Source organism: Blastomyces gilchristii, assembly GCF_000003855.2.
Source record: "Blastomyces gilchristii SLH14081 genomic scaffold supercont1.51, whole genome shotgun sequence".
Taxonomy (NCBI): Eukaryota; Fungi; Ascomycota; class Eurotiomycetes; order Onygenales; family Ajellomycetaceae; genus Blastomyces; species Blastomyces gilchristii.
Window position 1 is genome coordinate 19481 of NW_003101632.1, and position 12275 is coordinate 31755.

At 30.1% G+C, this 12275-nt stretch overlaps 1 pseudogene across 1 annotated transcript; it reads right to left on the bottom strand.

Annotated features, from left to right (window-relative positions):
• Positions 1-255: 255 nt before the first annotated feature.
• On the bottom strand, positions 256-344 carry BDBG_18061 (annotated as a pseudogene). The gene has a single exon. The product of its transcript is annotated as a tRNA-OTHER (tRNA).
• Between the last annotated feature and the right edge of the window lie 11931 nt (positions 345-12275).

Below are 12275 nucleotides of genomic sequence, written 5' to 3' on the forward strand. Positions count from 1 at the left end.
ATATGCAAGCGGAGCTTATGATGAGTCCTTGCGTGATGTTAAATACAGGTCAAGTGTTGGTTATACAGGGAGGGAAATACAGGTGTTGAGACCACGCTAAAGATAACAAGGACATAGGAAAATACAAAGGGAGTGACAATTAGATACATGCAATAATAACTTCCCCAGCCCAGGAACATAGAGCAATTCATTGAAGCGATTTGTACACCTCTGTATTTATTAGGAACCTGAGGTGCTTGAGTTCCGGATTTAATGTATCCCCTGCGGGTTTCGAACCCACGCGCCTTGGTTTCCCACGCCAAGGTGCTACCGGGTGGCCGCATTAACCATTCGGCCACCGGGGCCCAAGAATGGGACTAAATGGGATCAAATGGGACCACTTTCTCATTTTTTTCAAGTCATGGTTCCATTTTAAGATCTGATATATAGTCACTTTACATGTTTTTTTGATAGCCAGTCCCAGCGGGATTCACGCTAAGAAATGTATGGGACCAGACCAAATGGGATCAAATGTGAAATTCATGGTCCCGGCGGCCAGTCTAGCTATGACTGTTGAAGAGAATGACTATTCTCTGTACAGACAGCAGTATGATTCATCTATCTTCTTCAAATATACTATTAACAACAGTGAGATTGTAATTGACAACTGATAAATTATTTCATACAATCTCTATCTCATTCACACATATAAAGCTTATATAAATGTTGAGATCTGTGCCTCTGTTGAAGCTATTAAATATATCAATAAATACATCTACAAGGGCCTGAACTGCACTACTCTTCATATTGTTGACTTCAATGATGAGATTGATATTTAACTGCACAGATGTTATATCAGCTCAACTGAGACTGTATAATATATATTTATGTTCTGTATATATCAGAAGTTTTCATCTGTTGAGATGTTGTCTATTCATCTATCAGACTGTCAGATGATTTACTTCTCTGAATCTGAATATAAAGATTATAAACATATAACTGATCATTTGATAAATAATATATCTAAGTTCATAGTATTCTTTATCTATAACTGTTCACATCTGAATGCTCAGTATCTCTATCAAGAATTTCTTCATCATTTTATTTGAAATAAATGTAACTGAAGGTGAAAGAACTGTGTGAAGAGAAGGTCAGTTGATCACCTGTCTCATCTCAGTTTATATAATGATGAGATGTTCTTTTTACAGCTGCTTCTTATTAACATATATGATTCTCTGAGCTTTGAGACTCTGTAAACAGTGTATGATGTTTGCTACTCTACATTTCATGCAGTATGTCAGACACTTGATCTTCTGTATGATAATAATAAGTGAATCATTACATTTGAATCTGCTGTTGTATTTACAACTGCTCACTGCATGCAGTCAGTATTCATCACTGTATTAATTCATAGAAATGTTACAGATTCATCTGCTCTCTGAGCATGTTTTCATCATGCTCTCTGAGCATGTTTTCATCATACTCTCTATAATAATCTTTCACATCAACTGTGTCAGATGAATTCAGATTGTATTAACAATACTTCTTCAGAAGATTTATATTATGACTATAATCGATTTCTTATTCAGCAGCTTCTGCATGAGTTTGATAAGACTCTTACAGACTTCAATCTGCCTGCATGTAGCTCTGTATAAAATAATCTTATTAAAAACTGACTACTTTTTGAGAAGCAGAACTATAATCTTATAGAGGAAATCATCACTGCAGATACTCTGTAGATGCAGTTGAATGACAATCAATGTCATACATATAATTCAATTCTGGCTGCAATAGAATTACAGCTATCTCACTATTTTATACAGGATTCAGATTATACTGATGAAACATTTCTTTACAGAGCTCTCTATAGCTGTCTATATATAGGTGAAAAAACAGTTCTTTGTGTGACTTTCTCTGATATTGCAGCTGTTCTTTTATCACATGACAGAACATCTCACTCACATTTTATCATTCTGATTAAATTGAATGCAGATTCTGTGTCAAAGATGACTATTCATAGTGAACTGAGCTGTCTACTGCAGGCTGTGAATTTGATTATTTAAGATAAAGCCCTCATGCAGCACTGCTATTATATGAAGATTATTAACTGTCTTCTTCAAGATTTATATTTATCAGATGAGCTTTTTGATGATATCTCTGTTATATTTGATAATGATTTTGCACAGACTCTGTCTGTTGTATTATATAGTAGCTGTGCTGCAGTTATTACAGCTTATCTGCAGTGTTTATATATATGACAGTGATTAACTGTACTGTGCTTAATAAGGAATATGAGACTCACTGTGAATAATGATAATGTAATATTTATAAATTGACTTAGTTAAATGTTATATAATCTGGACTACATTGACTGTATTGATCTTTTATTATATATTTATCAGACTGCTAATATCAGTGTGCTGTGTAAGAGAATATTTTCTATAGCTGAATTTAGAACTGCAGCAGTCTGCTCTGATTACTTTGAAAGCTATGTTATTCTCACTGTATTAAATCAGAATGTATTCTGCATTAATGAACAGATTATAATAGTCATGTCAGAGAACATTTATACATTCTATGCTGCAGATATGACTTATACAGATGATCTGACTCTGAGCTGTAAGAAGTTCTTCTGTGAATATCTGACTATCATTAACTATTCAGCCCTGTCATTATCTATATTAAGATTGAAAGTGAGCACTTCTGTCATACTTCTATATAATCTTCAGTCATCTGAAGGGCTCTGCAATGACATAAGAATGATTATACAGTGAATGACAATCTGTTTACTTAAGATGAAGATTATATCTGACATGTATAAGAGTTCAGTTCATATACTGTCACAGATCAATCTACATGCTTGACCTGTTGAGATTTCATTTAATATAACTCACTATCAGTTTCTAATCTGTTCATACTTTGTAATAATAATTAACAAGTCTCAGGGACAGTCTCTTTCTACTGTTGATATTGATCTCAGAAACTCTGTATTCTCATATAATCAGCTGTATATTGCACTTTCTTGAACTATAGATATCAGTCAGTTAACTGTTCTGCTGAATGAGAATGATGAGAGATATATATTAAATGAGATATATTCAGAGATTCTACAGTTTCTTAATTAATTCTTCTACTACTACTGTTTTTTCTTCATTGTCTACAGAATATCATTTTCAGATGTTAAAATAGAGATCTTTAAACATGTAAAAAACTGTCATTTCAAATTAATACTAACTATTAAAAAAAAGAAAAAAGTAATAATATCTCATCAGACTTATACAGTCTGTTCACATCACTCTCTATTTTTTGAATTTTTTAATCAGAGCTGTAATATCTGTGAAGACACTCTGTTAACTGAGCTAGACTATCTGTAACAGGCTCACAGCCTCACTCTGCTCTTTATATAAATACTTCATCTCTTTCTCTATCTTACAGAGCTGGTGCATCTTCACTCACAGCTGTAATAACTTTAACTCTATAGTCTCACTATCACTCATCTCATCATTCTTCTCTTCATTCTTCAGAGTCACAAATATTGTCTGTTTCTTTTTGATCAGACTGAATGACTCAGCTGTCTGACTCAGCTTTACACTGATAGTTCACTTCTTTCTCTTTCTCTTTCTCTTCTCATTCTTCTCTGCAGCAGTTGTATTGATGAGGACAGCAGTCTGCTGATTCTCTGTTATTTGTATATCAGTATATATGTTTTGTATATATATTTTGCTAATGAATTTACATGCTGTAGAGATAATTCATTACTTATCAGACTGCAAGCTGCAGCATTTACTCAGTGAATTATAGTAATAATTTATACAGACTCTCTTCAACATGCTGAAGATTATAACATACTTAATAAACAGATCATGATTCTTCTCATATAAGCTGTATAACAGAGTGACTTTGATGTCACAGCTGTGAGCAAGTGCTGATTCTACATTTATTGCTCTTTTTAGCTGAGACTCAAAATTCTTCTCATGCAGCACTATATTTCTCTTGAGCTTTATCTCTCACAGCTGTGCAATGATCTCACTGCTGTTCTTAGTGATCTGTTCTACCAGCAGCTGTAGTCTACATTCAGGCATTCACATGTTGGCAGGCTGCTGGCGTAGCTGCTGAGAGGTGGGCGCAGGCGGGTTGACAGGCTGCTGAGGCTGCTGAGAGTGAGGCAGGGACAGGTTGACAGACAGCACAGGCTGCTGAGTCTTTAGAGCTTGCTGAGCTTGCTCTGCACTATTATTAGCTGTAATTCCATCATTTCTGAGCTGTTTTTTTTTTGATTTTTTAATAGTTTTCTACTTACATTCAGCCATTTTATCTGCTTCAATGTTTTGAGGATTAATAGGTGTAAATTATGACATTTTAAATGCTTGCTATTTAATTGAATTTACTATATTCTCTACATGAGCTGTCTGACATTTAATTACATCTCACTTAGAGCTTCTATATTTACTCTACAACACTACTACAGTGTTATTCATCTTTTTCATCTATGTGATTGTCCTCTATTAATATATTAACAGCTGTGAATTACATGGAATTCATCTATACAAGTCATGTGCAGTTGTTCATATCTCATTACATTTGCCTGAGAGATTAAACAGCGCGTTTTTCAAGCTGAATAAGCGAGCGCAAGCGAGCGATTGAGGCTTGTGAATAATTGAGAGAATAGTATTAATTGTAGAGTATTATTTTCTATCTCTGATTTATTTACTGAATAGAAGAGAATTATTAATAGAGCTTATAAAAGATAGTTAAGTAGTTATTATCTTTTCTAAAACCTTTTCTAGATAGTTCAATAGAGATATTACTCTATATAACTTAGAAATTAAAGTTATTCTATTAAATTTTATAAGAATTACTTCAGTGACTTCTCTTCAGCATTCAGAATAATATTCATTTTTTCAGAGATTGAAACAGAGCTCAAAATATTCATTCTTTAAGTAGAAGTATATATTTTGAATAATCAAGTGATTGATTGAATCAGGCTCTGCAGCAGTTTGAACTGAACTTGAGAAAATAGCTAACTCTAATTCATTCTGCATAAGCTCAGACTATTCTCAGTCATTTTCATTAATATAGTTATAAAGTGATATATTCTCTTTCTCTAAATCTGAATCTGATAAGTTTTAAAAGAGAATTCTTATAAAAGCTTGACATTTTTTATCAAAAGAATTTACTGTATATATTTTATTCTGAAACTCATATTCTAAGATTGAAAGTTTTACTACACTTCTTATTTTAGTATAGTTAAAAGCTTTAAAAACTTTCTTTTTTTATACTTCTTCAAGAAATTTGTTTCAGTAGTCTGTTTTAGCTCTTTTAATATCTGAAAAATATTCATTTCTGATAGCTTTGAACTCTTTATTAGATATTATATTATTCTTTCAATCTCTTCTAGCAGTAGCTAATTATTTTCTTTTAAATATGATATTCTTATTTTATCAAGATTTGAAATACTTAGAAGACTTTCTCTTTGAAATATTATCTCTAACACTTGTTAGAATAATAGATGTAATAAGCTTTACTCTATTCTCAAGCATTTCATTTGAGATATCTTGACTGAGATTTTAATATAGCTTACTCTGTTTTTCAGATTTTAACAGTTTTATACTTTCTTCAACTGCTTTTCAATCAGCTTTTTCAAAGTTAAACTGATTAGAGAGAAGAGAATTTTCACTTATTTATTCTTCACTTAGTTTAATATTAAATTGAATAATCTTATAATCTGATTCTGATATCTTATTTAAATTAATAAATCAGTTTACAAGTCATTTTTTAATTAAATTTTATAATATAAAAATTAGATTTATAATAGATTTCTGTTTCATATTCTTTTTAAAGAATGTTTATGAATCAGACTTACTAACTAAATCTATTGAATACTCAAAAATTCATTTAATCAGATTATATACTCTTACTACTCTTTTATATTCTGAATTTCATCAGAGATGATATGTATTGAAATCTTCTATAATTATAGAGTTTCTTAATGAAGTTATGTTCAGAAATTCTCTATTAATTATTCAGATATTGTTATTTTTCTTTAATGACTTCTTATTATAGATATTTATAAGCTGTATAGTATCAAACTCATTCTCTTTATGTATAATATTATTCATCAGAATATCAGAGTCAGATATAATATTAAATTTTAGATTAAATTAATATGTTGATCTCTTTCTTTTATAGATCACTACTCTTAACTTTATCTCAGACTTTTGAGATAGAAAGCAGTAGTAGCTTGAATGAGAAATAATATATTTTTACTCAGTATTAAAATTCAGTTTCTGAAGTAGAATAAAATTAACTTTTTATTTAAATACAATTTGAAGATAAGAATAAATGTAATTCAAGTTTCTATTCACATTATTTTGAATAAATATGATTTTTAATGAGTTTTTAAACTTTTTTTATTGTTTTTATTGTATATTTATACTAAAAGAGAGTAGAGATAGAGGAGAATCTAATCACTATTATCAGATAGTAGATTATAACTATTTTAAAAAGTAGGAATCTCAACTGTTTATATTATATCTAGTTTATTATCAGAGTTATTGCTCAATTCTCTAATCTTAACAGAAGTTTGAGAATTCAAATTCTGTTTATATTTAGCTGAAGAATTAAAGTTTAAAGATTTCAATAGTTAAGAGTTTCTTCTTTTTAAGCTTATAGTTATAGATTTACTGACTTGACTTTTCTCTTCAGTTTTAAATTTACTATAAGCTTCATCTTTTCTTCAGTTCTTTTGAGTTCTTGAAGTAAATATATATTCTTTTATAATAGATACATGTTTTTCTTTACAATTAGAGTATTTAAATAGAATATATTGATATATTTCATCTCTTTTTAAGCATATTTCATCTTTATACTCACTAGCTTTGGAATCTCTAGTACAGAATGCATATTTTGAGTCTTTAAAATAAGAGATTATAAAGTATTCATATCTTTGACAGTTTGAATACTGTGTTTAAGCTTTGAGATTCATTCTTGAGTCTTTGTATTCATAAACTCTCATTTTCAAATCTGCTACTCTTACTTCAGAGATCTTTGATTATTTAAGTGTTTTTATATATACTAGAATAGAGACATTTCTTCTACTTTGTCTGAACTTAATTAAATTTAGTTATACAGACTCTTTTCTCAGTTAAATAGAGTTATATTCTTCTAATTTATTTTTAAGAAGTAGTATTTCTTCTTCACAGTTAAAAATTTCAACTGAAATATTATAAAGAATGAATTTATCTCACTTTTCATCTCTCTTAGATAGAATTATTATATTTAACAAAGATTCTACTGCTGATTTTTAGAGATTCTTATTCTGAATAAGGAATTCTGTATAAAATTCAGATATTATAGTCAGAATAATGAAGTTTTCAAAGAAGAATGACTTAATTGAAGCTATAACTGATTTTTGAACTTTAATATCAGTCATTAACTGAGAAAAGAACTGCTAATTAATTTTATTTCTAATTCTGAAAATAAGATTTGAGTTTAGCTTGTTTCTCTGTAAGATATTCTAATTTGAGACTTTAAGAATAAGTCTTCTATTTCTGAAGATTTGAAAGTTTTTCACTTTTTATATTTTTTTTTCTCACTTTTCTATGAATAGAAGCATGAGCAGTATTCTTCTGAGTTTTCTCAGAATTTTGAGTAGATTTTGAGACAGTAGATTTAGAGAAAGTAGATTTAACTACTTGAGTACATGTTTTCTTCTGATTTAAAGAAGAAAAAGAAGTTATTATTATTATTCTTCAATTATAGATATATGCAGTCAGAGACTATAATATCTATCTAAGAACTTTTAGTTCTCAGGGTTTTTCCTATATCTATAAAGTTAACTATTATACATTCATCAATTTCAAATATGCAAAATCAGAAAATTCCAGCTCAGAATACAAAAACTGTTTGTAAAATGCAGTATTTTAACATCTTCTGATACTTTGAAATCATTTGACAATATCATAACAAAAGAAAAGAGAACATAGTCTTAAAGATAGACACATTAAATAGATAGATAGAAAAGAATAGAAAGGAAAAAGTAAAGTAAAGAGAGACTGTAATAAAACAAATTATCAAAAGATAGTATATAGCTGTTTTAACAGACTATATCTGATCAATTTCCTTCTCTTCATATTCAGATATTTCAGAATGCAGTCATTTTCTTATAGCTGCTTGAGTTTCTGATAGAAAGTCTATTAAGTATTTAATTCCTGTCTCAGTTGAGAATAAGAATCTTATATTTAATTGATTTAGATCATACTTCTCTTTCAATCTGACTCTGAGACTATTGTATAATACACAGTGCATGTAAGAGGCCTACACCGAATAGATCAGTATAATATATAGGTCTTATATAACAAAGTGAAAAATGTTAAAGAAGGAAAAGAAAGAGAAAGTACAAGAATCAGCAATTAAAGTGAATATTTATACACATTCATAGCAGCCGAGGATCAGCAATCAAGAATGACTGAGAATTGAAGTGTACACATTTATACACATTTGTAGTGACTGAGAATCAGTGATCAAGAATGGCTGAGAATCAGAGCAGTAGAAATCTGTGAAGTGTAACAGAATAGTCTATATAAATGATCAGACACAGCTTATCACATTAGTCTCTCTCTTCTCATCAGTCAAGAGCCGCGGTCTCAGATAACATGGAACTCAGAGTCCAGGTTGAGTGATTATAGTCAACTCATTTCATAAGATATTATCAGCTGCAGCTGCAGAGTCTCTTATCAAGAATATCTTCAATTTCTCACTCAAGTTCATTATCTTCTTCTATGATTTCTGACAGCTGTCAGTCAGAAGTCAGTTATAAAGAGAATAAGTTAGTGACAGTGTGACAGAGTAGACTTGTATGAAACACATTATGAATCTCTGACAGAGTATCAAGATAATAGTTGTGACTGTCTAGAACTTCTATCACTGTGTATTTCATATAATGATAATTCAATGTACAGAATGAGTATATAATCTGTATATTCTTGAGATTCAATTATACAAGATCTTCTATCTTATACTGTTCTGCAGAATCTTATCAGATATTGACTTGATTCTCTTGATCTTGTTTAGCACTTGTCATGAAGACTTCTGCTCAGTCACAGGTATTTCAGAGCTTTATTACTATATTATTAGTGATCTGAATTGAACTGCAAGAGTTCAGTGTGAACTGTGTAATCTCTAGAAGATTCAACACTTTCATGTGATATTTATATGTAAGAAAGAACAGGCTTATATCCATTAAAACAGCATCTTAATCATTGATAGCAATCTCTGTGTGTAGAAGAAGATCATGTCAATCATCTTATAAGTGATTACAGAACTTACAAAGATAATTCTTCACAGTCTGAATTATTTATTCTGATGTATTATCAGTCTCAGAGTGATAGACAGTTGATAAATAATATATAATCTTGAGAACTTGACAGATTCTTGTTCAGAGAGTACTTATGAATTGATAGTCTCAGTTTAATATAGTAGATCTCAGTAACTCATACATCAGATAGAATGAACTTTATAAGAAGACTTCAGTGACTTATTCAGCATTTATCTTATTACAAGATTTCAATATTATATCTTTACTTAGTCAGTTAATAATGATCAGAATATTCTTACAACTCTTACTCTTAGATAGCTTAATAGTGAAGTCAATTACTACATCTTATCAGATTTTATCAGAAATATCAAGTACTTTCAGTAGATCTTTTCTACAGTTCTTTTATAAGATAATACAAGAACAGTGATTGCAGTTTCAGATAAAGCATCTGATACTATTTAATATCTCAGATCAGTAGAACTCTCAGAAGATTATTCTATATAGTTATTCACAGTCTGAATAATCAGTTATATATGAGTCATACATCTCTTGTATTATCTAAGTGTGTAAGAGTTCAGAGTGAGAGACTCAGTGTTATTTATAAAATTACAGAGTATTACTGTCATCTATTAAACATTCTGAGATGTCAGTCTTTATATGTAATTCTGAAGAGAATTGAGACACTTCTTATTGTACTGCTTCAGTGAGAGTTTGAAGAAGTTTATCAGTCTGAGCTACTGTATATCACAGTTCATTCAGTGTAGAAGAAGTAGAGATATCAGTGTTAGTTTGAAGAGAGAATATTCTAATTGAAGAAGTGTGTATAGTGTCATGAATAATCTTATTGTGATTAACTAATATCTTCAGATTCAAGAGCTGATGTTCTCAGTTTATTCAGTACATATCTGTTATATCAGACAGTATATCTTGTTCTCATTATGAGAGTATATCTGTCATTGAGTTCTGGCTGCTGAAGCAGTAGTGTATTGTAAAATGAAAGTGACTTAGAAACTCAGATCATTACATCTATCATTCAGTGAGTTTATAGATAGTTATGAAGTATTTGAGATTCTTATAATCTATGATTATCTTAAATTTAAAGATACTTCAGAGTTCAGAGTTTTATTCTTCTAGATAGTGTATAATTATAAGAAGTTTCTTATTATAGATCTCATAGTTGTATTCAGCAGAACTTAGTTTCTTAGACATGAAGATACATGATTATAAGATATCTTCATTAGTATATTATAATATAGCTTTCTCTGTAATATAGTCAGAGAAGTCAGCTTTAACAACTGTTTTATAATTGAGATTAAATATCATTAGTAGAGAGATATTGATGAATATCTTCTTCATCTGTGTAAATACAGCTTCAGTGTCTACTAATCACTGAAATACTGTGGTTCGGAAGAACGTATGACCGCCGGATGATAACACGGCCGCTCCCGAACTTGCTTATGAATGTAAAAGGGCCATAGCGGCCACCAATTAATTTAGTGTACAGTATATAAGAAGCCAGCGTACATCTGTAATCATATGCTGACTCAAGCAACTTTTGAATTACATCTGATAGCATGTCTAAAAACTGATGAGAAGCACAGACTTCTTCAGAGTGTGATAATTCTGTCTATGAAGCAATTCATAGTTATCATATCAGTGTGATTCTAAAAATGCCTCAAAAGATAGTGTATGAAGAGTGATGAGTGAAAGAGCATTCAATTGATACTGCTTCACTTGTTCAGGGAAAACTCCATACTCAGGTGAATGCCATGTATGAGATGTGAATGAATGAGATGTGAGAAAGAGAATGAGAGTGATGAATCAGATTCAAAGAAGTTCACTCTCTACTCAAAAGAAGGATAAAAAGACAAGGTGACTATCACTGAAGTTATATGATGATAACAGAAATCATATAATAATATAGCAATATAATGATAGACATCATATAATCAATGAGAAATCACTGAAATGAATATCTTTTCTAGTCAATATGATTAACACTCTTCTCTACTACCTGAATTGAAAGGTATGCAGAACCTCTCAGAGAGTTTACTTAAAGTAGTAAGAAAAGCAGCTGAGACTGCTGAACTGAAATCAAAGCTCTGTATGTGTATAAGAATTCTAAATGAAATTGATGTCTTGCATACACAGTGACAGGCTGAGATAGAAGTTAAATAACAATTGACATTTACTGCAGATCAAGCATTCACAATGAAGAGCTTTATCAACACAATCATCATCATTAATAAGAATAGAGAAAACCAGGTCTTAGACCTGCAGCAGAAGATCAAATGTTTACACAGATAGATGACTATATTAAACCTGAAGATCTCACTATAATTATTCACAATCTCTTCAGAAGTATACATATTATCTGAGACTGCTGTGCAGGATGAGAATATGAGCATGAAATATATCAAGTCAGAAGATCTGTCAGAGTTATTAAGCTTCAGTAATGACTGAAAAAATAATGCTGCAATCAGCTGACTAAGTCAGATATAATTATATTATTAAATTGAATATAAACTTATAGACAGATAGTTAATAAAATTTCAACAAGTCTTAAGATCTGCTACATTTCTACATAGAAAAGCAAAGTTATTATAAATAACTGATAAAAAGATAAATCTCACAGACTCAGAATAATATTCATTCTTATAAATATGAAATGAGTTTTTCAAATGAATCTTATACAACTTTGAGAAAGTGAAGATATAAGATAAGTATTATAAATACTTCACTGAGTATAGATAAGTGAGTGATCTTATATCATACTTTATATACTTCAGCTTATACTATTTTATATTGAATGAAGAGCTTTTAACATCTTTCTATTTATAGATCTTTATTCATAATCTTATATCTGAGTTGAGAGTGAAATGAAAATGCTTAATCTCACAGTCAGATATAGTGAAGAAAGTATATAACATTCTCATTATATGCGAATAAGTAAGTCAACTGCAATAGAAAATACTGTAAT